Genomic DNA, 26,054 nt, shown 5'->3' on the forward strand with positions numbered 1-26,054 from the left:
AAATATATAAAATGTTAGTATTTGTTTGGCACATTGGAGGAGGCCACTCTCAGCTAGAGACAACAGAGTCAGAAATCAAGGCAGAAGAAAAGTTGTGTTTCATGGCACAATGTTCCGTAATTTCTGCTTCAAAGTATCCTGACGGTAAGATGAAAGGAAAATGTCATTTGTTCAGCTGTTGTACGCTTGTTATCATTGTTGGAACAAAGGTTTTTACCTTGTATCATAATATAAGTATAAGTGTGTATGTATTGCTTCCTCCATTTTAAATATATTTTATTTTGATTCATTTATTTGAAAGACAGACAGAGAGAAAGAGAAATAGAGAGAGAGTGGTCACACCAGGGCCTCTGGCCATGGCAAACAAACTTCAGACACGTGCGCCACCATGTGCATCTGGCTTACATGAGTCCTGGGGAATCAAACCTGGGTCCTTAGGCTTTGCAGGCAAGTGCCTTAATCACTAAGGCATCTGCCCAGCCCCTACTTCCTCTATTTTAAAGAAAACTGAACTAAAATGGAGGTTAAATCTCTTTCCAGGGTAAAGTCAGGAGCTAGAATTCAAAGTAATGATTTTGCGTCTCAAGTCCATCTTTGTTTGTTTAGTCGCTTGGTTGGGTTTTGTCTTGATTGTTGTTGTTTTGAGACAGTGTCTCCTGTAGCCCAGGTTGATCTCAAACTCACTGTGTAGCTGAGGATGACCTTGAACTTCTGATCCTCCTGAGTGTTGGCTTTACCACATCTGGTTTATGTGGTACTGAAGACTGAATCCAAAGTTTTGTGCATACTAAGTAAGCATTCTACCACTGAGTTACATACCCTGCTCCTCAAAAACATCTCCCCACTAAGCCTCAAATGGTAGCAACTATATATCCTGAAGACTAAGAATCACGAAAAGGAACTCAAATGACACAGTGGTTTCCTGGATGTATTTTGACATCAACCCTTGTGGCTGAGTTCTCTAAACACAAACACGCCGGGGATAGCCAGACTCTGACCTGGCTCCCTGTGATTCTGGGCTCCTCCTCTCAGGCTGCATCAGGATTGGTCAGTGCACGGAACAAAAAGCAGCCGAAGCTAGGGTACGTGCTCTGAGACTGAACCTCTCCCTGTGCAGCTCCGTGCAGAAGCTCATGTGGTAAGAACCTGCCAAGAGGAGAGGAGCGACTAAACCCAGAAGTTCCTTTAGCCCTGGGGAGGCGGCATTCAGGCGACCACAGACCCAGTACGTTCTCTGACTGCAAACACACACAATATCCTGAGCCAAGACTCTCTCAGCTAATTTGCTCCCTGACCCCAGATCCACAGAAACTATGAGACAAGGCATGTGTTACTACAACAGGCTTCTATTACATAGATGAAAAAAAGCCAAACGTGGCTTCTTTCGCGATCTATATTGATAATGAAGGTAGCCACTTGAGGAGGGGAAAATGGAGGATTTTGTTGCACTTTCAATTATCAACTGTTTGGCACATTTAGGGTGATTTCCAAAAATAAGAGAAAAATACTAGAGTGAAGTTACTTCAACTACAAAGTGGGGTTTTTTTTTTTATAAATTTGATGCTTGAACCAGTATAACTGAAGAAAATGAAATAATATACCAAGTGAGCAGAACTGGTTTTGTAAATAGAGCTCAATCTGTTCCCAGACGACATACAGCCTCTGGTGACAAACTGTTCCTGCAGGCTAAGGAGGAAGCCTGTGTTTGCCCACTGGTCTGTCACCCAGACAACAAGGACCATCTGTTAATCACCACCAGAAGAACCGAGAGTGAAAAAATAAATGGAACTTAGTTTTTTCAAGGTAGACTTTTCCTTACTTCCCTTACCCTCCCTCCTTAGCTGTCTCTTTTTTTCTTCCTCCCTTCCTTTTTATATTGCTCAGAGAAAAGACTTTAATTAAGACTGAAGCAACTTCATTTAAATCTGATTTGTTTTTGATCATCTGTAGGAAAATAAATCCAAGAAAGTAACAGTGGTATGGAAGCGTGGCAAGTCATTCATAACTTCATGATGGTGTGATACGCGGATAGTAAGTATTCTCGTGGCACACTCTGTGCTTGCTTTTATCTATGACCCACTAAAGCAATAATATATTGTACTAAAGAGGAGAATAGCTCACAATTTCTAAGTGAGAAAAGAGGCAAAATTAAGTGCCTAAATGTGTTTGGCAAGCCTTAAGTCCCAACCTATATAATATCATCTAGACCTTGGGACATTTAACTTTACTGTGGCCAGTCTTGTTTGGGGTGAAGGTTCAAGGAGAGAAGAGGTATAAAAGATTAACATTAAAAATAACCAAGGCATAGCCGGGCGTGGTGGCGCACACCTTTAATCCCAGCACTCGGGAGGCAGAGATAGGAGGATCACCGTGAGTTCAAGGCCACCCTGAGACTACATAGTAAATTCCAGGTCAGCCTGGGCTAGAGTGAGACCCTACCTTGAAAAACCACCAAAAAAATAAATAAATAAATAACCAAGGCAGGGCTGGGGAGATGACTTAGCAGTTAAGGCACTTGCCTGCGAGACCTAAGGACCGACATTCAACTCTCCAGGTCCCACATAAGCCAGACCCACAAAGTGATGCAAGTCCACAACATCTCACTTGCACACAGATGGTGCATGCATCTGGAGTCCAATTGCAGTGGCTGGAGGCCCTGGCATACCAGTTGTCTCCCTCTCTCTCTATTTCTCATAAATTTTTTTTTTTAAATTACCAAACCTGAGGTAAGAGGATCACCATTTCTAGGCCAGCTTGGGCTACAAAGTGAGTTCCAGGCCAGCCTTGGCTAGTGTGAGACCCTGCTTCATAAAAATAAATAAATAAAATAAGCTTTCTTCCATTTTCCTTATCTTCAGGCATCTAATATTATTTTTATTTTTTTTTAATTAGAAACTTTGTTGTATAGACAAATCATATGTTGGTTCCATTCCCCTCCTCACTGCCTCCATTCCACAGAGGGCCCTCCTCAATGGGGTTACTGGCATTAACCACAGGGTTACGGGTTATGAGTTATAAAAGACCAGAAGTCAGCCATTGGGGAGGGGCACAGTTCCTCTGGATACTTCTTCCCACCCGGTGGCTGTTACACTCTTCCAGCTCCTTCTTCTGCAGTGTTCCCTGAGCCTTGGCAGGTGTGTTGGAAGTCTATCTTCGTGTTGAGCTCTCTGCAACTTCTGGATTTCTGGTTTGGTACCTTTTGAGTGTCCTCTGTGTCTGTCACCATCTCCCCGGCACAGGGTGTCAGGTTCTCCGTGACAGCAGCACTCAAGACATCTAATATTTTTAAGATCAGACAATCCACATTAAATCTTTTCAGGGGACTGCCAATGACATTGGTTGCTGTGTCTGTTTATGGCTTGACTGTAAGCATCATCCATTGCTGCCTATCTTGTGTGAACAACAGAATTTCCCCCCAGATCTACTCCAAACACTTGCAAGGCTGGGCAAGAATACAAATGGAGACCATATTTGAAAGCTATAAACCAATGGCTAGAGAGAATGTTTAATGATTAAGGCACTTGACTGCAAAGCCTAAGGACCTAGGTTTGACTCCCCAGAACTGACATAAACCAGATGCACAAAGTGTCACATGCATCTGGAGGTCATTTACAGTGGATAGAGGCCCTGGTGTGTCCATTTCCTCCCTCCCTCTCTCTTATAAATAAGTCAATAAAATAGTTTTAAACTTATAAATCAAGCTAACACAGTTACCTAAAATATGTCACCATATCTTGACAAATGACTTCATAAAACTAAAATTCTTCAAATATGAATAAGCCTAAGGGCTTTCCTTTTTGTTTTGTTTTTTGATCCAGGGTCTCATGTATGTCAGGTTGGCCTCAAACTTGCTATGTAACCATGGACAACCATGAACAACCTTTTCTATTTCTTCTCCTTCTTCTACTGATGCTTCTTTTCTTCCTCCTCATCATTCTCCTCCTCATTCTTCCTGTGTTTTTTTTTTGTTGTTGTTTGTTTGTTTTTCCTTTTTTTGAGGCACAGTCTCACTCTATTCTAGGTGACCTGGAACTCACTGTGTATCCCACACTGGCCTTGAACTCATGGCAATCCCCTTACTTCAGACTCCTGAGTGCTGAGATCTACCAGCCCTCACCTTCCAAGTGCTGGGACCGTAAGCATGCACTACCAGGCACGGTTTTTATTGCAGTGCTGGGGATAGAATTCAATGCTTTTGTACCTGCTAGGCAAGCACTTTACCAAGTGAGCTACATCTCAGCCTGGCTCTGGGTTTTATGTTACTTAAAGTGAGTAAAAATAACAAAAACTACTGAACTGAATCCCATCACTGCCCCTGTCTGAGTAGTCAGTAAACAGTGATATCTGCATGTATAATAATGATGTTTACAATTCATATTTTGTGTTATTTATTCTATAAAATATATTTTATTTAATCCTTTTCCAGTTGTAGTAATTACTTTTGCTCTCTCTCTCTCTCTTTCTCTGTGTGTGTGTGTGTGTTTGTGTGTGTATTTAAATCTGCTTTATGTTGCTATGACAGAATACCATAGACTGAGGTAATTTATAAAAAAAGAAAAAGAAGAAGAAGTTTATTTGTTCATAGTTCTACAGGCTGGAAAGTCCAGGGTCTAGAAGCAGCATTCTTGCTAATTCATGACATGTTGCAATGCGTGATAGGATCATATGGGAGGTTTAGAGGGAGGGAGAGAGGAAGAGAGTTAGCTCACCTCTTTCTCAGAAATGCACTCTAGCTATAACTAACATGCTCTGAAGTAAACATATCTTAAATGCCCTACCTCAACAGTGGTTACACAGAGGATTAAATTTTTAACTTACTTACGCTGGAGGAAAAGTCAAGCCATAGTATTCCACCCCTAACCTCCCCAAATTTAAGTCCTTCTTATATGCAAAGTACATTCATTCCATCCTGGAGGCCTGAAAGTCTTAACTCATTCTAGCATCAACTCAGAAATCCAAAGGAGACATAGATAAAACTCAAGGACTGGCAAAAATTCTCTCCAGCTGTAACTGTAAAGTAAAAGACATTATCAACTTCTAAAATACAATGGTGGACAAGGATAGGCTAGACATATATATTCCAGAGGAGAAACAGATAAGAGGGGTAGCTGGTCCCAAGAACTAAGATGTTTTTACCAGGTGTTAACCACAACTGAAGCACCTGGGATGCACAGACCAAGTCTGAGGCTCAGCAAGGAAAGTCAGGGTTCTATAGGTGCCTCCCAGGAAACCTTGCCCTCAAGGCTCTGTGTTGCTCTGTGATGGGAGGGGCTGCATTGAAGACCTCTGAAAGGCATTCAGTGCCTTTCCTCCATTGCCTTGATGAATAGTATCCTGTTCTCTTCTGTCCTGAGTAAATTCTTTTTTTTTTTTAATTTTTAATTATTTATTTATTTGAGAGCAACAGACAGAGAGAGAAAGAGGCAGAGAGAGAGAGAGAGAATGGGCACACCAGGGCCTTCAGCCACTGCAAACAAACTCCAGATGCGTGCGCCCCCTTGTGCATCTGGCTAATGTGGGTCCTGGGGAATCGAGCCTTGAACCGGGGTCCTTAGGCTTCACAGGCAAGCACTTAACTGCTAAGCCATCTCTCCAACCCCTGAGTAAATTCTTTAGGTCACTTCAGGGCTAGAGAGATGCCTTAGCGGTTAAGGTGCTTGCCTGCAAAGCCAAAGGACCCAGGTCCCAAGGTCCCATTCCCCAGTACCTATGTGAAGCCAGATGCATAAGGAGGCACATGTGTCTAGAGTTCATTTGCAGCAGCTAGAAGCCTTGCTGCACCCATCTTCTCTTTCTCTCTCCTCTCTCTTAACTGATAAATAAATAAATAAATAAAATATTTTTTAAAATAAAATTATGAAAAAGGTCACTTGACCACAAAATTTGGTCCTTCAAGTATATATTTTCATTCTTTTTGTGGCCAGTGTTATTTTTAAATTTTGTACTTTCTTCTTTTGTATTTATGAATTCAATTTTTAAATTATTTCTTTTCTTGTTTTACTGTAAACAATTAAGAGAAGCCACACAGTTCCTTGAATGCTTTGCTGCTTAGATATTTGTTCTTCCAGATATCCCAGTTCATTGCTTCTTAAATCCCATAATGCTCCAGGGCATGGACATGAGTCAGCCAAGTTCTTTGCAATTTGTGTAACTAAAAAGATGGCCTTCCGAGGCCTTGTGGTAATGACCTTTACAATCCATACTGTGACCAGCACTCTGATCACAACCGCTTCAGTAATCCAGACTGAAACGTTCCAGACTTTTCCTGCTGTTCTTTCTTCTAAGGCCTGACCAAACCTCCCCCATGGCTCCACTCATGACAGTCTGGCCTGACCTGCTCCTCCAAATTCCTTCACCGTTTACTCATGACCCTGATCTTAGGCTCTGAGGCTGCCGTCACATCTTGAGGCTTTTGTTATAGCAGCAACCCCATTCTTGGTGGAAATTTTCTAACTTCATTGCTTTTATGCTGCTGTAAAAGAATGACAGACCACAAGTCAAGTATTTTATAAGCAACAGAAGCTTATTTGGCTCATGGTTACAAATGTGTAAGGGACATTTTATGACATTTTTGAGGATATATGTGTTTCTTTAAGGAAAACATTCATTCATTGGCTGAAATCTATCTTAGATATTGCTTGTGAAACTTTTAACGGTGATAGAGTTATTTTTTAAATATGGCATGATGGTGGTTTGAATCAGATGTCCCTCAATAAACTCATGGGTTCTGAATGCTTGGTCCCTAGCTAGTGAAAATTTGAAAGGTGGAGCCTTACTAGAGGAGGTGTGTTTGGGGGAAATGGCTTAGGGATGTTATAGCCAGCTTCCCCTGGCTCATTTTCCTGCTGCTTTTTTTCTGTCTGCTGTGCAGAGGGAGTGCCAATCTCTGCTCCGGCCACACTGTTCCCTGCCATCATGAAGCTTCCCCTCAAGACTATAACCAAAGGAAAAACTTTCCTCCATCAGCTGCTTTTGGTCCCAGCAACAAGAAGGTAACTACGTCAGGAACGCAAAAGCCAGTTTCTATAATCTCTTGCTTGAAGGAATTTGAAATAAAAAGAAATATTACAATTCTCAGGCTGGTGGTACAGCTCAGTGAAAGAGTTTAGGCAAAGAGAGAAGAAAGAAAGGCGTTCTGCCATGTTTGCTCATGGGAGGGCACAGGCATTCCTTTGAACTGGAGTGTATTTCACTGAGCTTACTCTCATACTAACAAAGGATATATGTCTCCATTTCAAACTCACTACCCAGGCTGGTATCTGGTGCATTTTTTTCCTCAGTTTGCTGCTTTCAGAGCCATTATCTTCAAGATAGAGAAATTTATCTGTCTTCTAGCAAGAAGGTCAGAGGTGTTTTAGTGTTTCTGGGTTATGAAACTGATATAAAGTTGATTGTCTTTTTCTCACTCTCATTGTTTTAACTAGTAACATTAATAAATCATTACTTAATAAAGCATATACAACTATAAGGAAAGCCGGGTATGGTGGCACACGCCTTTAATCCCAGAACTTGGGAGGCAGAGGTAGGAAGATTACCATGAGTTCAAGGCCACCCTGAGACTACATAGTGAATTCCAGGTCAGCCTGGGCTAGAATGAGACCCTACCTCTAAAAACCAAAAAAAAAAAAAAAAAAAAAAAAAAAAAAAAAACTACAAGGATATTATTTGGCCAGCCTATTTAAGTTGTGGGGTTGATGAGAATAACATTTTTGCATGTTTGTAATTTTGGGGTTTTTTTTTGAGGCAGCATCTCCCTCTAGCCCAGGCTGACCTTGAATTCACTATGTAGTCTCAGGGTGGCCTTGAACTCATGGCAACCCTCCTATCTCTGCCTCCCAAGTTCTGGAATTAAAAGCATGCACCACCATGCCCAGCATAGTTTATATTATTTTTGAACCCTCATGAAGTCTTGACTAAGTTAGAATTTACAGTCTCCTGGGCTGGATTGATGGCTTAGCTGTTAAAGTGCTTTCCTGCAAAGCCAAAGGACTCAGGTTTGATTCCCTAGGACCCATGTAAGCCAGATGCACAAGGTAGTGCATGCCTCTAGCGTTCATTTGCAGAGGCTGAGGGCCCAGGCCTGCCCATTCCTCTCCACCTCTCTCTCTTTCCCTCATTATTTCTCTCTCTCAAATAAATAAATAAAAGAGGGCTTGAGAGATGGCTTAGTGGTTAAGGCGTTTGCCTGCAAAGCCAAAGGATTCCGGTTCGACTCTCCAGGACCCAAGTAAGCCAGATGCACAAGGGGGCACACACATCTGGAGCACCTCTGCAATGGCTAGAGGCCCTGGTACACCCATTCTCTCTCTCTCTTCCTCTTTCTTAAGTAAATAAATAAATAAAATATATCTTTAAAAAAATAAATACAAGAAAATTTAAAGAATAATTTACAATCTCCTCTCTTTACAGTCTAGGAAGGTCCTGCTCAACAAGTCTGTCAACTCTGATTGTTTTCATATTTTTATTTTAAATAGATATCTTTTTGAAATTTTTCTATTCTTTTACTAACAGATTTTTTTTTCTCAACTCTTTTTTTAAATTCTATATTTTACAATTCTTTATTTCCTAACTAGCCTTCATTCTCAATTATGTGAAAGATTAAATAGTAAGCCACTGCTGTATAAAGGGTAGAAAATTAAAACACATTTTAGTAAAAATTGTAAATAAATTTAAAAGGGTGGTAAATGAAAACATTTCACACAGAATCATTTTATCCTAAAATATGTAAAAACTACACCTCAATAGGAATAATGTAAATTATAATTAATAATAAAATATAAAGATAATTAAATAATACTGATAATTTTAGTCTTTGAAAATTTAAAGCATCTATTAAAGTTTTCTATAAAAATAAAACTATTTGCATTCAAAGTCTAACTGGTTGATGGTATCAAAAATTGGTATCAAAGTAACACGCTCTGAGCATATTCCATCTCAATATAAATGTATGCAAAACATAGTGAAAAATATCCCTCAGCCACTTTGTACAACAAATGCAAACATTACACAATTAGGTAATTCCAGAACTGTGGTTTACATAAAGATAAGCAAGAAAGTAGATGCTGAGCACCAGTGGAGAATGGGACTGAATTCACTATACTGTTGCATTAATGCTACCAGAAGGATTTGACAAGTTAATTAATTTATCTCACATAAGTGCTTTCGCAGTTCAAATTCCCTCTGGACTCTGAGCTACTCTCCTCTCCTGTTGGATATAACATAATCCATAATACTGCATGGCCATTGGATGTAATTGCCTTTTATTTTCTTTCCAGGAGGAGGATTAAATGCTGTGGAAAGGGCTGGAGGGATGACTTAGAGGTTAAGGCATTTGCCTGTAAAGCCAAAGGACCCAGGTTCAATTCCCCAGGACCCATGTAAGCCAGATGCACAAGGGGGCGCATGTGCCTAGAGCTCTTTTGCAGTGCCCATTCTCTCTGTCTCTTTTCTCTCTCTCCCTCTCTCTCTCTCTCTCTCTCTCTCTCTCTCTCTCTCTCTCTCTCTCTGTTTCTATCTCTCCTTGCAAATAAATAAATTAAATAATTTTTTTTAAAAAGCTGTGGAAAAGAATTTCCCTTACCCTGATGAACATTAAGACACAAGAACAAATATTTTGGGACAAATGTGTGTCTGTTTTTTTCAAATTGTTATTATGTGATTGGGAGTCATCTGAAACAAGGCCCATGGCCTCTTTTTCTCAGACCTTAGTATAGCACCTCAGCTCACCTGTCTACATTTTCCTCTTATTTATTTATTTATTTGCCTGCTTGCTTGTTTTCTGAGACAGAGTCTCACTCTGTATAGACCAGGCTGGCCTGGACTCCCTGGGTATCCCAGACGGGCCTCAAATTCATGGCAATCCTCTTGCCTCAGCTTCCCAAGTGCTGGAATTACAAGTGAGAGCCCCCAGGCCTGGCTCCCCCTTTCCTCTTAATTCACTGCCTCAGTGTGCAACAAAACATTATAGGCTCTTCAAAGCCCAGCTTAAGGCTCCAATGATTTCTTTATTTTCAGCCACCCTGTGATTTATTGAAACTTTCCACTGAAAAAGTTCTTCAGGTTTTTGCCTATTCTGAAACTTCATGTGTGAGCTGAGCAGAAGTCCCTCTACGAAGAACAGACATCCAAGCGCTAACACGAGTTTGTAATTAAGCCACACATTCCATTCTCTATGTGTTATAGGAGCCCAAGGTGACCCAGACAGAGCCATTTAAATACTTCCTAATATTCTGGGGGGGGGGTCCCCTGCTTTTAGATCTTGATCAAGCATTTGGAAAGATTTTTCCAAGGTCTCTCTAAATGGTTAAAATCCCTTTTTTTTTAAATTTTTTGTTTATTTTTATTTATTTATTTGAGAGCTACAGAGAGAGAAAAGAGGCAGAGAGAGAGAGAGAGAGAGACAGAGAGAGAATGGGTGTGCCAGGGCCTCCAGCCACTGCAAACAAACTCCAGATGTGTATGCCCTCTTGTGCATCTGGCTAATGTGAGTCCTGGGGAATTGAGCCTCGAACTGGGGACCTTAGGCTTCGCAGGCAAGCATTTAACCGCTAAGCCATCTCTCCAGCCCCAAATCCCTTTATTTTTTTTATGTCATAAGAATTGAAAGTGCCTCCAATACGACTTCGTGTCATGCCTACACTGTGCTCTCGGGAATTCCTCAGCAAACTTGTGGAAAATACTAAATCGAAAACAATTATTTAAAGGTGAGCATGTGCATTACAGCAATTTGAAAAAGAGTTTGGCTGGATTAGCAGAATCTTAAATGTGTCTAAAGAGAGTTAACAATAGGGTGTTTTCTCCAAGTCAAGCATGTGTACACTGACTGACATGGGAGCAAGGAAGTAAGACGATCACTTTTAAAAGCAATTCATGATTATTCTCAACATGCAGCTTTATCTGGATGCCAAGCAGCCAGGGAAACACGTAGATGTTTCCAGAAAGTTTCTTGAATCCTTTTCTGAAAATTTTGCCTGCGTTACCATGAAACCATGTGTTTATTATAGAATGACTTTCCATTCTGGTTCTGCTGGGAACTTAAAAACCTCTTCTAGTTCTTCTACACGTTTCCCACTACTTTCAATATTTGGTGGTCACAGACCAAACTTTAATTACAACCTCCTGCCTCTCAAGCAAAATAGTGGGTCCCTGCTTTTTTCATGTAATTTTCTTGGTCCATTTTTTTTTGTTGTTGTTTGTTTGTTTTTTCCAGGTAGGTAGGGTCTCACTCTACCTCAGGCTGACCTGGAATTCACTATGGAGTCTCAGGGTGGCCTCAAATTCATGATGATCCTCCTACCTCTGCCTCCCGAGTGCTGGGATTAAAGTGTGTGCCACCACACCTGGCATTTTCTTTGTATTTTAATGGAATACAAACAGCAACACTGGACCTATAATCATTGTACATTGACATCACAACCTACCAAAAGACCATTGTTAACCTGAATCAGATTTCTTCCTCTTCAAGTAAAGGCAAAATTAATTTTTAAAAAATGAGTTCAGTTGAAGACAATCAAATGGAGTACCTCACTCTAAAATTACAGGGCACCCACCCAGTGGGGCAGAGGATAACTTTGTCTTAAAATATTTTCTTCCCAAAGGTGGGTGTTAGGAACCGAATGTGAGGACCCCGTTGAAACATATCCATTGGTATGGTATTATTAGGAGGACAAAATAGGTTCAAATTGCTTTGAGGTCTTTCCTGTTTTGGCAGGCAATTAGGTAATAAGAGGAGGAACCACATGAATGAAATTAGTGCCTTTTTGAGAAGAACTGTGAAAGAACTTGCTCTTTCTCTCTTCCCTCATATGAGGGCACGATGGCTGTCTACCAACCACGAAAAGGATCACTCACCATAGCTATTGCACTTCTCAATCTCCAAAGCTGACACCAAGAAGAGTTTGTTGCTTAAGTCACCTAATCTTTGGTAATGCTTTATGGCAGCTTGAGCAAAGTAAGGAACAGAGAAGGGTACTATTAAATGCAATGAAGAGAAATATAAGACAGCATAGGCTTAATTATACAAAGACTTCCAAACACTGATTCATTGGCTCAATCAGAAACTCCGAAGCAGAAGAATTTACTACATTAAGAAAAATAGAATTTGACATTTTAATGCCAGAAGGGCTGCCTTCCACTCAGAACCAACACAATGATCCTGGCATTAAAAGTGAACCATCAAGTTCTGAGAAAGTGAGCACTGGCCACTCTGATCCTGTAGAGTTAGAAATGGAGAAGGAAATATATATATTGTGTGTGCATTTTAACTCATTCCTTCAACAGAACAGCAGTAATGTAGTTCAGTAGAAACAGAGAGCTGAATTCACCTTTTTTTTTTTTGTTTAAATCAGGGAATATAACAGTAGAGGTCTTGATAACAGTCTGCTTTCTTGTTCCTTGTAGGAAACCTAACTCATACATAACTTGTCTGCTATAAAAATAAATAAAGAAATAAAAAAGAAACAACTGTTTGTGCTGAGGTTACAAGAAAGTTCTCTTTAGAGCAAAGAACTTTCTTTTGTGGTTGAGAGGAGCCAAGGAAGAGATCCTATGGAAGTCTCGCCCCATACCAAGCAACTCCAAATAGTTCAGACACACTGCTTCCCAGGCGCCTTCAACTACAAAGTGAAAGATACTGACTATTCAGTGAGGCCCAAGGCCAGAAAGGTTCTCACTTCTTGCCTTTACAAAAGAATCATACAAATACATTATACTCCTGTCCTTTCCCTAGTTTATTTAGATGTGGGTTGATTAAATTTATGTGTGTGTGTGTGTATGTGTCTGTGCGCGCGCGCACGTGCACGCACGTATGTGGTATGCATGTGGGCACACGTGTGGGGGGTGTACATGCACATGTATGTATGTATGCGTTGCAAGCCAGAGGTATTGATATTCCGGTGTCCTCCTCAATTGCTCTTGTCTTTATTTTTCTGAGGTACAGTCTCTCACTTTACACCAGAACTTGTGGTTTCAGGTAGTCTAGCTAGTTGGCTTGCCCTAGATAGTCCACGTTTCTGCCTCTCATATGTCGGTGTTACAGAAAAGCACTGTGCCTAACTGGCATTTAAGTGGGTGCTGGGATCTGATCTCTGGTCCTTCTGCTTAGGCCATACTTTACTGACTGAAATATCTCTGCACATGTTTTGGATTATTTTTAAGTATGGGTAAACTTTGAAAATTTATTTTGCTAGGTGTTGTTGCAGTCCGGTTCACATTGCTGGTAGAAATCACCCAACCAACAGCAGCTTCTGGGAAAAAGAGATTTATTTTGGCTTACAGGCTCAAGGGGAAGCTCCACAATGGCAAGGAAAAACGTCGACATGACATGGACATCACCCCCTGGCCAACATAAGGTGGACAATAGCAACAGGAAAGTGTGCCAAACGCTGGCATGGGGAAACTGGATATAACACCCTTAGCCCGCCCCCAGCAATACACTCCCTCCAGGAGGCATTAATTCCCAAATCTCCATCAGCTGCGAACCTAGCATTCAGAACACCTAAGTTTATGAGGGACTCCTGAATCAAACCGCCACAGTGCTGGTTCCTAATAAACAGAAATTATTTAAAACTATAAAATAACTTGTTCCCGTAATCTACAGGAGGGGCAGACACTGTGAACTTTTTAAAATCTGCTTTTAGCAATCACTTTGGGGAAATACTGTCAATCTTTCTGAAGAATTTTCAGGTAGTATTAAATTTGAAGATCGTTGTTTTAGTAAATAGTTATCCTCTACGGGGTGAAAACTCTTCTAGTTTCATTTATTGGCTGGGATTACACTGCATCAGAGGAGTGTCTGTGTTTATTTTGTAACTATTTCAGTAATGGATTTTGCACTGCAAATTGCATTTTATATAATGCATATGAAATTCATTACAGTTGAATTTTCTCATTGGTGAGGTTTTATTAGGAAGAGACAAGGAAAGTGATTTCTATATAATCTTGTTAATTCTATATACCTCTAAAGATAGACTTGAAAACAAATTTTAATTTCATTATCATGTTGCATAAGTCTTGAGGGGTTCTATTTCTTTTATTTAACTGGCTTGTCACATTAAGTATGATTATAAGCTTTTCTCATAGCACTGCTATGGTCTTAAATTTTTTGACCTACATTTTGGATTATAATATTAAAACTTTTAAGTATTAAATAACCCTATGCTTATTTACTCCATTGCTGGTCCTACGTTGTGTTTCTCACAAGGCAGCTGGAAGAGGAACGCACATAAACAGCAGTTCTGAAGGTGAGATATGGAACCTTCCATACCTCCTCCAGCCTTGAAGTAACCTCTTGGTTTAATAGTATTACTTTACTACTGAAGATTATAAGTTTGAGGCAAGGTAAGAGAAGAGACCAAAACAGCTTCCATACATGACATTTCAAAGTAAAATAACCCAGATTTGGAAAGATAAATATCACATGTTTTCTCCCATAGATGAAAGGTAGGAGAAAAAAAAAAAAGAAAATCCTAAACTCAAAAGGGGAAATACAGTCAGGCGTGGTGGTGCACATCTTTAATCTCAGCACTCCAGAGGCAGAGGAAGGAAGATCTCCCTGACTTCGAGGCCACCCTGAGACTATAGAGTAAATTCCAGGTCAGCCTGGGCTAGAGTGAGACCCTACCTTAAAAAAACCAGTAAATAAATAAATAAAGTTTTTTTAAAAAAAGAAAAGAAAAGGTGGCAATACTAGGAATGTACAGAAGAATCATAAAGGGAGAAGACCATAGTAAGAAATAATTAAAGAAATGAATATGAACAAAGTACATTTTTATGCATGTATATAAATATCATGACTCTCCTTCCTTTGTAAATTAGCCAATGATTTACAAAAAAAAAAAAAAAAAAGAAGAAGGATTTTTTTTTTTTTTCATTAAAACAACCTGTAGGCTGGAAAGATGCCTTAGCAGTTAAGGCACTTACTTGCAAAGCCAAAAGACCCAAGTTTGATTCCCCAGTACCCATATAATGCACAAGGTGGCACATGTGTCTGGAGTTCATTGCCAATGGCTACAGGCCCTGGTGTGCCCTTTCTCTTTTTCTCTCTTACACAGATAAATAAATAAAAATAAATATTTTTTAGAAACCTATAATACTTAACAGTATGACTGCTGTAGTGAAGCTATTTCCTCCAGGTCAAAAGTAACTATGGTCATCATGAAGCAAAAATTGTTATGGTGACATACAAAATACTTTAGCCCAATAGTCATAGCAACAGAATAAGCAAAATACAGTAACAGCTAGGTCAGTGGCCATTATAGTTACCTTCTCATTGTTGAGACCAAACACCTGGAAAAAAGCAGGTGATGGGAGGAAAGGATTTATGTTGACTTATAGTCTTGAGGGGAAGCTTCATGATGATAGAGGAAGGCATGGCATGAGCAGAGGCTGGACTTTAATCCTTCCACAGCAGATGGAAAATAGTAGCAGGAGAGTGTCCCAATTAATACTGGCAAGCTAGGACAATAAACATCAAGCTGCACACAACCGCCCCCCAGTGATACACACCTCCTTTAGCAAGTCTCCACCTCCCAAAATGTCATTAGTTTGGGAAAAATCAGTAAAAACAAATGAGTTTATGAAGGCCATTTGATTTAAACCACCATATTCCTCCACTAGCCTTCATAAACTCAGCACTATTTTGATATAAAATGCACTCAACCCAACTCTAAAAGTCCCCCATAGGTTTTACCAATCCCAACACTGTTCAAACATCCCCATAGGCCAAAGTCTTTTTAACTATGAGCATGTAAAATCAAAAAAACATATAATAGCACAGAGTAAACATTCATACTGCAAACATGGCATTGAGCATAGCAAGAAAAGAGTGAACCAACACAATATCTAAAATAAACAGGGCAAACATCAAATCTTACAGTGGCAAGTCCAACATCTGTAACCAGTGACAACCCTCATGTTTACAATTCCACCCATTCAGTTAGCCCCTTACAGTCCAGGGACCAAACCATCCTGAGATGCCAGCACTCCTTGGCAGTCATCCCATAGTCCTGGGATGTCCAAAACACTGGGGTCTCCTCTGTAACCAACAGTTAATCCTCTTGGCTCCATTGGGTCACCACACAGGGAGGTCAATAACCCTTCGTCACATTACCAAGTGTACATTTCCAAAAAACAAACCACATTAAAAAACCAATGACCCTTCCTTTCTTACATTTGTCATACTCACATAACTCCAAGTAAGCTCCCAATTTTATTAATCCTGTGTAGAATAAAGGCAACTTTAAAGAACAGTAAAATTCCTTCAGCATTCTGGCCCCTACTTTCAAAGGTGTCGGTATTCTTGCTATCCCAGTGCAGAACAGATAGCCAAATCTCAATAGTCATAATCTCTTAAACAATTGCAGCTTAACAGGGCTGCTATCTGCTGCCCAAATTTTCATTTCTTTCTGTGCCATATCCATCTGCTCACACAAGTCTGTTTCTTCTAAATTCAATCCTGCTTAAATTTTCAGGACATAGGAAGAATGTAGCTAGTCTGTGACACAAATTGCTTCTAGCCTAATCCGGATAATACTCTTCCTTCTCCTCATAGCCCAAGTTTGCACATATAGTCTCTAGTTCTTTCTGCATTTGTATCCTTCAATTATAACCAGAATGGCCCATCAAACTCTGTTTGTAGCACTGCAATCTTAGGACAAGAGTTAAAATTACACATTCCTTGTAGAAAAGAAGTTCCAAAGGCCAAAAGCCACACAGTCATGTTTCTAGCAGCAACAACCCCACTCATGGTACCAGTTTTTGTTGTAGCTATAAAACATCCAACCAAAAGTAGCTAATAGGAGAAAAGGATTAATTTTGTGGCTTATAGTCTCAAAATAAAGCTTCATGATGGTGAAGAGAGCATGGTGTTAGCAGAAGCTGAACATAACTTCTGCCTCAGAAGGCAGAAAACAGTACCAGGAGAGTGAACCAACTAACACTGGCAAGTTAGGAGATCATAAACTTTGGGGTCCAACTCCAGCAACAAACTTCCTCCAGCCAAGTCTATACCTCTCAAGTTGCCATCATCTGGAGATCAAATATCCAAAACACATGAGTTTAAGGGGAACATTTGATTCAAGCCACAACAATGGAGATGTGATATTAACATTCCTTCAAAAGTTTGGAAGAATCATCATATGTCATCTGGGATTTGAGCCATTACTCCTTCCTACACCCCAGCTGTACAGTGTCTTGATAGGTATTAGAATACATGGAAGATGAAAGGCTTATTAAGCATAGGACTCCATCAATATATATATATATGTGTATATATATATATATATATATATATATATATATATATATATATATATTTTTTTTTTATTTGAGAGCGACAGACACAGAGAGAAAGACAGATAGAGGGAGAGAGAGAGAATGGGTGCGCCAGGGCTTCCAGCCTCCGCAAACGAACTCCAGACGCGTGCGCCCCCTTGTGCATCTGGCTAACGTGGGACCTGGGGAACTGAGCCTCGAACCGGGGTCCTTAGGCTTCACAGGCAAGCGCTTAACCGCTAAGCCATCTCTCCAGCCCTCAATATATATTTTATGAGTTGATTAATCTCGCACTAAGGTAGGATGTTTCAGCTCTACAGCTGCTTTCCAGTCTCTAATGTACCCATAAGTAACCTCACTCTCCTGTTCCTGTAAGTAAGCCCAAAAAACTCAATGGTTCACCAAGCCAGACTTGATCATCAATTTGATCTGTTGATAACTTATCTTAGGTGAATAGATAATAAATCACATCTCCAGGAAAAGTCATGCAACAGAAATATATCATGTCATCTATTTGTATTTCATTCTAATAGTGGTGTAGATATATTTAATATAATTGTATTTAACTTAATTAGATCATTCAAGTTAACCGTTCAACTGTCACCACCCACAAGACTGAAAAAAAATATTTCCTCTTTATGTGTGTGTTATGATGATAATTATTTTGAAATAAGGAGATCATTACCTAGAGCATTTTGCACAGACTTAAAAAATTAACTGAAATGGGAACAGGAAAAATGCTGATCTAGAAAGCTCAGGCAATACTACTAGCTTGAAACAAGTGAATAATGGGACTCTGTAGGCATGAACTTCGTTTGCTGTGGTAGATTTTTAGAACCCTAACTTTTTAAAAGAATATACATATTTTAGGTATACTTGTGAAAAATTTTAATATGTCACTAATTTTTGATCATTAAATATTTAGGATTGGTGTGAGGTTTTTATTGCTATTTTGTATGGTTTCTAAATGATTGTATATGTATATAAATTTGTATATGTACATGTGTGCACATGCATGGAAAGACTAGAGGACAATTTTAGGTATTATCCTAAGGTATGCTATTTACTTCCTCCCTCCCCTTGAAATACGGTCTCTCATTGGACTGCAAGTTCATGACTTAGGCTTGACTGGCTGCCTATCAAACAACAGGGGTCCTCTGTTTTCACTTCCCCAGGACTGAGATTAGAGGAACCTAGCACTTTTATATAGCTACTGGGGAATGAACTCATGTCCTCATGTTTGCCAGGCAAGCAAGCACTTGACTGAATTATCTTCCTAATATTTAGGATCTTGAGAAAGCATATAGTTATGCAGGTAAGCTTCTCTCCAATTATTCCATCATTCTAGATTACAGTGATAAATACTTAGTTTAGCACTATCAGTTATTTCTTATACTGTATTGGATTATTTACATTTTATATTTATAATAATTTATGCAAAGATACTTGAAATATGCATTCTAGCAAAATAATAAATTAAGTTATGATTCAATAAACCTTCACATGAGAAATTTTTCAAATTTAAACTTCTGATTAATTTTAGAATCATCTGAGGTGACTGAATTAGATATCTAGTCTTTGAAGACAATGTGAATGCAAAGGTGCCCAACTGGAGAATCCATCTATTTATGACTACTGGAACTTTTAAGTTGGGTAATACATCTGTTGGTTTTGTTTTGTTTTGGTTTGGTTTTTCAAGGTAAGGTCTTACTCTATCCTAGGCTGACGTGGAATTCACTCTGTAGTCTCAGACTGTCCTTGAACTCATAGAGATCCTCCTACCTCAGCCTCCCCAGTGCTATAATTGAAGGCGTGCACAACCACACTGGACTTTCTGTTGATCATTTTTATTAGTACTTATTATACTTTTCTTTCAGACCCCTGGTAAAAAGTAGACTATGTCTAATGTCATATCTATCTTATCTGTCTTATCTATAACTGAATCCAAATTAGCATCAATTTTGATGTGATAGGCAATATAGTTTACCAGACCTGGGTAAAAATTCTGACTACTACATTTCAGCTGTGACTTCACATCAATCACTCTCAAAATTGTTTTTTACATGTAAAATGAAAAACAAAACCAAATATCTTATCATATGTGGCACCAAAATGTCCACAATATTTAGTTACAAGTTACATGTATAACAAAAAAAAATAACTATACACATGCTAAAAAGCTTTTACCATTGTAGTTGACACGAGGAACATGCTTAGTAAATGGTGGTCATAATCTTCATTTTGAGAGCTAAGATTTCTATTCTCAAAAACATTAAGGTTCTGATCTAATAAAATATATCTTCTAGTTAAACATATTTCAAAAATTAAATGATATTTAAAATATCTATTAGTGGGCTGGAGGGATGGCTTAGCAGTTAAGGCATTTGCCTACAAAGCCAAGGACCCAGGTTCAATTCCCCAGGACTCACATTAGCCAGATGCACAAGGTGGCACATGCATCTGGAGATCATTTGCAGTGGCTGGAAGCCCTGGTGCACCCATTCTCTCTCTCTCCCTCCCTCCCTCTTTCTCTGTTAAGCAAATAAAAATAAATATTTAAAATATCTATTAGTGCTTATTTCTCTTGTGAAACTTTAAAAAAAAAACCTTATTGTACAGCCATTTCTTGGTTATTAGTCAACAAAAATGTAATAAATGCAAAAGTGTGAAGTACCTCCCAGAATCCTGGGGAAGGTCAGAAATCATAGTTCTCAGGGGATTGCACTGAAAAAATGGATGAGTTATTTCTTCCTCCTACTTTGCTGATGCCACAATTCCACACCAGTGATTTCAGTCATTCTGTCATTCAAGATTAAAATTCCAAGAAAAAACCCAACTGGCCTAGATTGGCCAAGTGCAATTAGGACCCCTTTATCCACAGTATCAGCTGTGAGTGTCATTTTTGTTCACACCGAGAAAGTTCAATGTTTAATCACAGAGGGAGAAAGGTATGCCAATTAGAAAATAAACATTTTAAATGTATGGAGGGATTCCCTTTAATTATTTTTAGAAATCATATCTTGGGCTGGAGAGATGGCTTAGCGGTTAAGCGCTTGCCTGTGAAGCCTAAGGACCCCGGTTCGAGGCTCGGTTCCCCAGGTCCCACATTAGCCAGATGCACAAGGGGGCGCACGCATCTGGAGTTCGTTTGCAGTGGCTGGAAGCCCTGTCGCGCCCATTCTCTCTCTCTCCCTCTATCTGTCTTTCTCTCTGTGTCTGTCGCTCTCAAATAAATAAATAAAAAATAGACAAAAAAAAATTAAAAAAAAAAAAAGAAAGAAATCATATCCCCAAATGTTTATCACAATTGCAGGCCTTGAGTGGACAAAAGAATCAGAAAATATGCTATTTTTCTAATGCCCTGTTATGGTTTAAATTTAAAAATGTTCCTTACAGGCTCATGTGTTAAACACTTGCTCACTAGCTTTCAGCATTACTTGGGGAACTAATAAAAACTAGGATGGAACAACTATGAGATTCCACCTTACCCCAATAAGGATAGCAAACATCAAAAATTCAAACGAAAATAAATGCTGGCGAGGATGTGGAGAAACAGGAACACTCATCCACTGTTGGTGGGAATGTAGGATGGTACAACCACTTTGGAAAGCAATATGGAGACTCCTGAAAAAGCTGACTATAGAGATACCAACAGACCCAGGTATTCCCTTACTGGGCATCTACCCTAAGACCTTCAAGCCACAGGTCAGAGAGATTTGCTCAACCATGTTTGTAGCAGCTCAATTCGTAATAGCTAAGAGCTGGAATCAGTCCAGATGTCCATCACTAGAAGAATGGATAACTAAGATGTGGTATATCTACACAATGGAATTCTATACAGCAGTAAGAAAAAATGACACAAAGAAATTTAAGGAAAAATGGGTGAACCTGGAACAGATCATCCTCAGTGGACTTACCATTATAGCAATGTCTACTCATCAAGTGGCCATAACAGGCTGATTTCTTTTTTTATAACCAGCTTCCTCTTGACAGTGTTTGGCACACTCTCCTATTGCTGTTGTCCATCTGATGTTGGCCAGGAGGTGATGTCCACCCTCTGCTCATGCCATTATTTTCCCCTGCCATCATGGAGCCTGCCCTCGAGTCTGTAAGCCAAAATAAACCCTTCTTTCCCACAAGCTGCTCTTGGTCCAGTGTTTTCTGCCAGCAATGCATACCACATTGCAACAGTAATGTTGGTACAGCAGAGTGGTGTCATTTGCTCCTAGACACCTGACTATGTGATTTTTGGCTTTTTGGACCTGATTTTCAAGAGGAATGTGGGAGGATTTGAAACCTTGGCCTAAGAGACACTTTGAAATGTTCTAAGTACAGCTTGATGGACTATTCTAGTTAGAGTTGAAAGACCTGAATGTAGTAAGAACTATGGATTGTGAGGTTTGGCTTGTGAGGGTGAAAGAGAGCTTTGCCTGGACTGGGCTAGAAGCAGTTTGTGTAAGAGGCTTGCTGTTATGTCCATTTCCTGAGAACTTGTGCAGTGTTGCATTACATAGAGATGGACTGGCATGAGCAGAAGCATATGGCACAGAAAGAAATCTCTGGGCTGCAACTGCTGCCTGTTCAGCTGCAATTGTTTGACAGATTACAACCATTGAGACTGAGCCAGCTGACCTGCCCTGGGACAATGGAAAGCTTGCAGAGTCTTTAAAAATGCTCTATAACTTTGGCAGCTCAATAAAAAGTAGTCAATTACTGGCATCCCTGCCACCTCGCCCATGCTTACTGAGTGAGTGGCTAGTGCTAGGAGGGAAGGAAGTGAGGTTTGTTCTTTGTCTGCACTGGCTTGTCTCTGTACATTTTCCTTGGTAGACAGTATCGGTAAAAGTTGAATATGCTCTGTTCTGCACTTTTCAGACTGGCAATTATGTTTGGGATGCTTATAAATCTTCTGTTTGTGGCGCATGCCTTTAATCCCAGCACTCGGGAGGCAGAGGTGGGAGGATCGCCGTGAGTTCGAGGCCACCCTGAGACTACATAGTGAGTTCCAGGTCAGCCTGGACTAGAGTGAGACCCTACCTTGAAAAACCAAAAAATAAAAAAATAAAAAATAAATTAAAAAAAATCTTCTGTTTGTTTGGTTTTTAAGCATGCACGCACGTGTGTGTGTGTGTGTGTGTGTGTGTGTGCACGCACATGCACGTGCACATCCCAGGATCTCTTGCCACTGCAAGCAAATGTCAATCTGCCTTTACTTTACATACTTGGCTAGAGAATTGAACTTGGGTCTGCAGGCTTTGCAAATAAGCACCTTTAGGCGCTGAGCATCTCTCTAACCCCTACAACGCTACTGAATGACTCCAACTTAGGGATGTATTTCTTACAAATTTCCTGCAGAAGAAAAGGACTAACAAAGGATTAAGAATACCTTCGTCACAAGGCAGAGTGTACAGTTTAGTTAGGTCAGTATAGGTAGTTTAATAACCCAAAGGAAACTTAAATAATAATCCGGGCTTTTGTATTTTTGTGCTGGTTGTAGGGTTTTTTTTTTTCCAAAACAAGTTATATATAGCTTCCCTTTCATATATAAAAAGTACCATTTATAAACTTTACCATACACTTTTATAATCTTGAACAATGAAACACATCCCATACTTTATGAATCAGCTCACATAATCTTGATCATTTAATGGAGTAAAATTAATCTTGTAATTCCTAGCCATGTTTAAAAATTTAAATTTTACTCAAAAAAATATTTTCTGTTACCCCAGAACAAAGTTCTGACTTGATAAGGCCAAATAGTATATCAATTGTTATTTACTGTTACCATGAGCCACATTTCTGAGAACTGAAACACTTGTAACCACAGTAAAAAAAAAAAAAAAAAAAAAGTTTAACTTGAGCTCATCACAATTAAAACTGGGCTTGCTAAGTTATACAAAGGCCTGAGGAGAACCTCTTATCTTCTTAGCAGAGGCTTTGCTTTGAGCCCAGCTAATGTGAGATTAGGAAATGCCAACAACAAAAAGATTTTACTTAAGAAGTGAACTAAAAAAAAGAAGAAGAAGAAGTGAACTACAAATAAAGATGGCAAAAAATAAAGTGTCTTTGGGAACCCATCATTTAATCAATGCCTAGACTCTATACTTTTTGATAACATTTTCACCTTGAAATTGGGATTTATCTATGCTAAGTCACATGACCCTCATATTCCAACTGTACTTGTTAGAAAATTGAACTTTATTTGGACTTGACTTGTCAATATTTACTGCAGGTCTAGGCCTGCCAGGAGTGCATCACAGATTAAACCAGCTACACACATCAGCACCGGACAAAGAGTCTACCACCTTCTCCCATCATTAAGGTTTTATATTACCCAGGATAATCTCCAACCCTTGATAAGAGAGGGGATGGCAGTGTTAAGTTCTAAACTCATAAAAGGCTGTAAGGGAAAAATTAAGATAATAAAGTGAAAGGAGAAACATGATAGTCCCCACATTTGAACAAGTGAAAAAGAAAGGAGATAGTAATTTTGACAATAGGTTCAGTGTGCCTGACACAGTATAGGGAGGGGAAAAATGAGATAAGCAGAGCCTGCTATCTTCCTGCACATTGTTTAGCATGTTGTGGTAGATAAAATTTAAAAAGCTAACAGTATGAGACGCTGTATTATAAGAACAATTTGTAACCCAAAGGCATGAGCACAGAGGCCGGCACTTGGGTTCCAATGCCGAAGTTACTAAGTGTAAGGATGGCTGTGGCCTTCTGGTTAGTGCTTGAGCTCGGAACCTGAACGACTGCAACCATCAGTGGCCAAACACAGAACCAGAACCAGTGGCAGATCGACACAAAAGATACTGCAAGCTGAGCATGGTGGCGCTCACCTGCACTCCAAGTAGGGGCAGGAGGGAAGATTATGAGTTCGAGGCTGGCCTGAGAGACTCTCAAAACAACAGCAGCATCCGCTTGAGGGCTTTGAGACTTAGAGCAAAGAATTGGCTGACGTAAGTGTGGGGCCGACTAAACCAACCTGAACTCCCAGGACAAGCCCACAGGAAGAGCAGGCGGGAGCCCTTAGGCAGAAGCTGCAGTCTGTAGGCAGGATTTCTTCCTCTAGGACGTGTCATGTCTGCTCTGATGGCCTTTCAACCCATTAGTCAGGCCCCTGTAGATGATCTCAGGATAATCTCCCTTACTTAAAGCCAACAGAAGATGGGCTTGACTCACGTCTACAAAACACCTTCCCAGTAGTGCTCAGACTCCGTATGTGCCTGTACAAACTGACCCCTGAAGCCATCATAAGGAACGCAGGAACTGTGCACCCCTTCCTAGACTGTGCAGCCATGACACCATCTCTCAATGTCTTTAAACCTTTACTTCGTTCTCTGTGAAATGAAGACTCTAAGAGTAACTCCCCGATGGGACTGTTGTAAACATTATGGTACTCCATGCAAAATGGGCCTGGGAATGTGTTCACAGTGTACAAAATGCTCAATGTTACTTAACATTTCTATTATCATTCTCAGTATCTGGGTGGCATTTAAAAATAACAGTCCTTTTTCTTTGAACCTATAAAAGTCAGCATAGTAATGCTTATAATTCACAGGAGTGATATGATTTTTTTTCAGTGCTGGGGACTGAACGCAAAACCTCATGCACACCTACAGTAGTGCCCTACCTGTGAACTACATTTCTAAGCACGTAGGTAACATCAAGGTTAAATGAAAATATGTTGAAGGTGATATTTTATTTGTGCCAAAGATGTGGTAGACATGACTAGTAAATTATAGACACATTTTAATTTTTTTCTTAATTTTTTTATTTACTTGTTGGAGGCAAGGGAAAAGGCCAATAGAGAGAATGGGTGCACCAGGACCTCTAGCCACTGCAGATAAACTCCAGATGCATGCTCCACCTTGTGCATCTGGCTTTATGTAGCTACTGGAGAATCAAACCTGGGTCCTTAGGCTTCACAGGCAAGCACTTTAACCACTAAGCCATCTCTCCAGCTCTATACACACATTTTTGAACATTTTATTAAACTCAATTACAGTCACATAATTTTTATTTTTATTTTATATTTATTTATTTGAGAGAAAGGTAGAAAGGCAGATAGAGGGGCTGGAGAGATGGCTTAGTGATTAAGATACTTGCCTACAGAGCCAAAGGACGGAAGTTCGATTCCCCGGGACCCACGTAAGCCAGATGTACAAAGTGGCCCGCACATCTGGAGTTCATTTGCAGTGGCTGGATGCCCTGGCATGCCCATTCTCCCTCTTTCTCTCTACCTGCCTCTTTACTGTCTCATTAGTAAATAAACAAAATATTTTTTAAAGGCAGATAGTGGGCACATCAGGGCCTCTAACTACTGAAAATAAACTCCAGATGTCTGTACCACCTTGTGCATCTGGTTTACGTGGGACTGGGTGGTTGAACCTGGGTCCTTTGTCTTTGCAGGCAATCGCCTTAACCACAAAGCCATCTCTCCAGCCTACAAACACAGAATTTTTAAAGTGAGTCCAGTTCACAATGGTTTCTTGTACACAATATCTTCAATTATATATGTAGAAATTCTATGGTCCTAAAGTATAGTTAAATGACAAACATATATAATAAAATTTATGAATCACTCTTATAAACACTATTATCAATGTCACATATGCTACAAAACATTTTAGGTTATTCTACTAATGCTAAAGTGTACCTTTACTTTAAAGTAATTTTAGAGAAGTTATGGCTTAGCTCTCTTATTTTGGATATAGACCTAAATGGTAGAACCCTAGACTCATTTTCTACATAACTGAACTCAGACAAGTTACTTAGCT

Source organism: Jaculus jaculus, chromosome 14 (assembly GCF_020740685.1).
Source record: "Jaculus jaculus isolate mJacJac1 chromosome 14, mJacJac1.mat.Y.cur, whole genome shotgun sequence".
In the NCBI taxonomy this organism is placed as follows: domain Eukaryota; kingdom Metazoa; phylum Chordata; class Mammalia; order Rodentia; family Dipodidae; genus Jaculus; species Jaculus jaculus.